Source organism: Vitis vinifera, chromosome 6 (genome assembly GCF_030704535.1).
Source record: "Vitis vinifera cultivar Pinot Noir 40024 chromosome 6, ASM3070453v1".
NCBI lineage: Eukaryota > Viridiplantae > Streptophyta > Magnoliopsida > Vitales > Vitaceae > Vitis > Vitis vinifera.
In genome coordinates this window covers 20,003,247-20,008,409 of record NC_081810.1, presented here as the reverse complement: position 1 = coordinate 20,008,409, position 5,163 = coordinate 20,003,247, and positions in this window count along the sequence as shown.

Sequence of the window (5,163 nt, the reverse complement as noted above, 5' to 3'; positions counted from 1 at the left end):
TCTTCAGTAATAGTCAAGGCTGGAAGAGGGTCTAACTTTTTGCCACAAAAAATTTGATGACAGGAATCTGCAGCAATAAGATGTCCCATATTTCCTGGAAAAGCCTCAAAATCCCTGCAAATAGTTCTAGCTCTCCAGTGTTTGATTTGCTTAATAATGGGTTCAGCACAAATATCAGAAAATAGCAGAGGGTAAGATAGACGAGTAGGTCTCCTATTCTGATAGTGAAGAGAAACAATGTGTTGAGCTGGAATAAGCTTGCCACTAGAAACCCACTCAGGAGCTTTGCTGATGATGATGGCGTCCGCGAATTTCTTATTCATTTTAAAACCTTGGGTTAGACCAAGAGCAATTTTTCTTCCAAACTGGGAAACTTGGTTGGGATCAGAACAGATGATTTGATGAACCAAACCATGGTCCAGAAGCTTTTCTAGAGTTAATAATAAATCTTCACCCTTGAATTTGATGCTAATTGGCAAATAGTATTGTAAGTCCAAGCAAACACGACTGATTGTGAAATTTCTGTTGCAGTTGCAAATCATTTTCTTGATGCCTTGTTGGTACTGGAAAGGTTCTTCAATCATTCTGCAAATTTTTGAATCATCAACTTCCTTATCAGTAACCAAGCTTAATCCTGGGACCTTAAGACCAATATTGGTAGAAAGATAAAGATGAAGATCCTGGAGGTATGAAGAGATGAAGATTTGTCTTTCTTCTGCTGAGGACTTAGCCTTTTCCAAAATTAGAAGACGTAGATCTGGCTTAAGAGAGTATAGATTCTCTGTCTTACGATGATACATTCGTAGCATACGGTAACCCAACTCTTCCTCACTCAATTTATCATTCACCAGTGGGGTAGAATGCTTATTCTCACCATTTTCCAGTGGGGAAAATGAGGCTTGAGCTTTTAACATGAGCTTATGAAAGTCAACTAATTCAAGTTTCCTTTCAAGAATCTCATACCTTCCCTGCCATTCAAAAATGCAATTGATATAATCAGATGAAGTGTTAGTATTGTTAAAAGATGGATTTGTGGGGAAAGAATCTTCCACAAAAGGTAGAGATTCCGAGCTTGAATCTATATCCCTACTAGGGGATGCTGAAGGAATGTGATGATTGAAATGGCTGGAAGAACAAAAAGGAATCTTGAATAGTAACTATGAATAGTAGACCCGTGCTTGAATAGTGCTTGAATAGTAACAGTGAACAGTAAGAGGGAACTGTAACACTATTGACTTTTGACCCGGAATCTTGCTTTCGGCTGAGAGGACAGATGACAGGCTAATATCAGACCTGCTACTTCAAAATGGTCATAATAAAGTGGCATGAATTTTTCAGAAAGAGCTGAATGGGAATTCTTAGAATCTGTAGGTTTAATGGACCTAAAAGGTTGTTTGTCTTTCTTGGGGGCCATGGTCTTGTGAATCCTGCAAAAATTCACGAGTTAGGAAATCAGGGATTGAGTTATTTTCTCCTTTAATATACTCAATTTGAAAATCAAAATTGCTTAAAATAGCTTGCCATCTAGCAAAAATATGTTTAGAAGCTATATTTTTAACATCCTTTTGTAAAACTGATTTTGCAGATTTGCAATCTACTCTTAATAAAAATTCCTGATTTAAAAGATCATCTTGAAATTTTGAAATGCATAAAACGATGCTTAAAATTTCCTTTTTGATAGTGTTGTAGTTGAGTTGGGCATGATTCCAAGTTCCAGAAGTGAATCTAACCAAGAATTCTTGATTATTACCTCTTTGCTTAAGAATTCCACCAAAACCTATGTCAGAAGCATCAGTCTCAACAATCTTAAAGGCTTTATGATCAGCTAAGGCGAGACATGGTAAGGTTTTGACTCTAGACTTTACTATTTTAACAATCTTGGTATGATCCTCATTCCAAGGGACTGGATTTTTCTTAAGTCTTTGTCTTAAAGGGGCACATAATTGGCTTAAATCTTGTATGAAATCTGACACATAATTAAGGCTTCCGAGCACGTTCAATTTTAGGCTCCTATGCTCTCCCTTCTCTCTTCTTTCTCTCTCATCATGTAACCTCTTCAAGCTTTCAAGCTTTCTTCAAGCTTTCCTACCTTTGTTCATTGTAAGATATTTCTCCTTATATATAATATAAGTATGTTTTGATTACCTCCTATATGGATGGTTTTTAATTAAGTTTTATTTTCATTTCATATATATATATATATATATATATATATCAGAAGACCATAGAGTGTGTTGTAGTCTACCATTCAAGAGAGAATCCTTGGTTTGTTCTCTTTCTCTTCCTTTCTACTCTTTTGAATTTCAAAGGTTTCTTTTTTTTTTTCAGGGGTAATTTAGTCCAAAATGGTGCATTCTTCAGGTTTTTAAAAGGCAAAGGTCATTTTTCCAAATACTATCTTATTTTGGCACTTAATTGATTTAAGCAAATTAAGCAAGACTTAATGCTTTGAATTCATAACGAGTTTAGGAATTTTCATAAATAACTTGAAACTTAAATATTGATTTAATTAATATAAAAACATTGTGGATAAAAATTAGTTTAAAATGAATGTATTGTTTGTCCTTTATATAGAACCATATTTTTCTTTTTCTTTTTCCTTACCACACAAATAAACTACAACTTAAACAAGATTGAATGCATTGAATTTTTAACAAGCCTAATAATTTTTAGAAATAACTTAAAACTTAAACAATGATCCAATTAATAAAAAACAAAATTATGGATAAAAAATATTTTACAATGACTTTTTTTATTTCTTTTTTGCATATAATTATATTATTATAAATTATCTTACCTGAGAAATGAATTTCAAATTAAGTGACACTTTATGTTGATAATGAGGTCAATAATTCTCAAAATTAAAAATAAATCTAATCACTACAAAAAATAATAGACCAAAATCGATACATTATAAATTATGACTTTACTGTTTCTCCTATGAAATACCATTTTTTTTGTAATTTTCTAACTATATAAATAGGTTCTAAATTAAGTGATACATAATTAATAATATAAATTATTTAATAAATCTTCTAATTTTTAAAAATAATTTAGAATTTTAAAAACTAATCCAACTAATTACAGATTAAATCAATTATACTTTTTTTTATGAAGATGTTAATATTCATATTTTTCTAACATCTTCCAAAATATTATTTTTCTCAAAAAATAACAATAATTTTTTATTTTATTATAATATTACTATTCATATTTTATTCAAAGCTATTTATTTTTAATCATGAAATTGTTTTCATTTTTTTATAAAACTTAAATTAAATTTAATTAATATTCTATAAATGAAATTTTTAGTGTCATGCATATAACATAATTAAGCATTGAAAGCATCATAATAGTTTAGCAAAAACATAGAGCTCTCATAACCACAAAACAAAAACAATAGTTATTATTATTATTATTATTATTATTATTATTATTATTTAACATTTTTTATCATCTTCATTTCAAAAACATTTTAGGGTCACTATCAAAATTTGGGCATGTTCTAAGACTATGTGTTGAACTGAACAAAGAAAACAAAAGTTTGGGCAAAAACTTTGTAAATTGAAATTTTGGAGTCATTGATTTGAAAGAATTAATGAAATATTTGACATTTATCACTGTGAAATGTGACATATATATTTTATGCCCAAAAATACCTAACAATCATATACCAAATTATTTTTTATTTTTTACTCCAAGGAAATATTTTGAAGTCATTGACACTAAAAATTTGGTCAAATAAATGACATTTGTCGTAGTTAAAAAATAGGTTAAAAGAAACTTTTATTTACGTTACAGAACAATAACGAACAATTTTCCTTAAATAGTTAAAATAGTTGTCAAAAATTATTTTTCTAAATCATTTTCCAACCATCCAAATAAAAGGGTTTTGCCCTTCTTTATTTTAAGCACTTCTTCTATATTAAGACATTCGACTCCCCAAAGGTCTCCATATCCAAAATCTATATAAACTCCCTTCACATGACTAGCCACGCATTGGAAGCTAAAGAAAAAGGAATTTAACATAGAGATCATGGGACTCTCCATCATGAAGAAATGGCTCATATGTCTGACTCTTGTCAGCATGATTTTGGTCATGCACGTACATGGTGAGGTTGACATTGATAAGTTCCTAAACCCATGCCATGGACCGAGTCCACCAGTGGGTTGTCGCCAGAATCCCAAGGCTCCGCCTCAAGAAGCCCATCGATGGCAAAGGGGTTGCTCACCCATCACCGATTGTCGCGGTAAAGGTTCTCCAGGTCTAGGAACTCCTGGAAAGTCTGCATGATGAATACAGGAAATGTTTCAGGTTGCAGAGATGACGATCACATGTGACTAAATAAAGTGGTTTTCCATACCATGGATAGAATCATCAATCTTGTTTGATATTTAAAATATTTACTACTTTATTATTATTTATTCTATAAATTAGAAAATATATATTTTTATTTCTTGTACAATTATTGGACGGTGATATGTAGTATTTGCTTTGAAAGAGAAGTAATAATTATCGGATATATTTTTAGTTAACAGTACTGTCGTGTTAATGTATTCAATTATATTTGTTTAGAATAAATAGATGTTTTCCTTTTACCTAGTTAATTAGACACTATTTGATAGCTGTTTTCGAAAATAGTTCTGAAAAACTATTTTTGAGAACATGTTTTCTGATTTTGTTTTTAACTCGTTTTTAATATTTTAAAATATGTTTCAAAAATAATTCTTATATCATGTGTTTTATTTTTAATCATTTTATAATTATTTTATGAGATAACTTTTAGAAAACAACGGAAAACAATATAAAATAATTAAAGATGTTATCTAAAAATATCATATTTTCTTATCTTAAGAAAAGAAAAAAGAAAATAGTTTCTGATTATCAAACATATTTTCTTATTATTATATTATGAAAAATAGAAAACTATTCTCGAAAACAATTACTAAACAGATCCCTAGTCTTTCACTCTTATACCGATGTATTTAATATTTGTTTAAAGTAAGATAATTATGTTTGGTTTATCCGATCAAAATATAATTTGTGTTGTTTTTAATATATATTCTTCAAAAAAAAATTTATATCTAAATTTACTTAAAAAATAAGAAAAAATTTACTAATTTATAAATTGCATAAAATGTAGGTAATATACTTTATTTTTA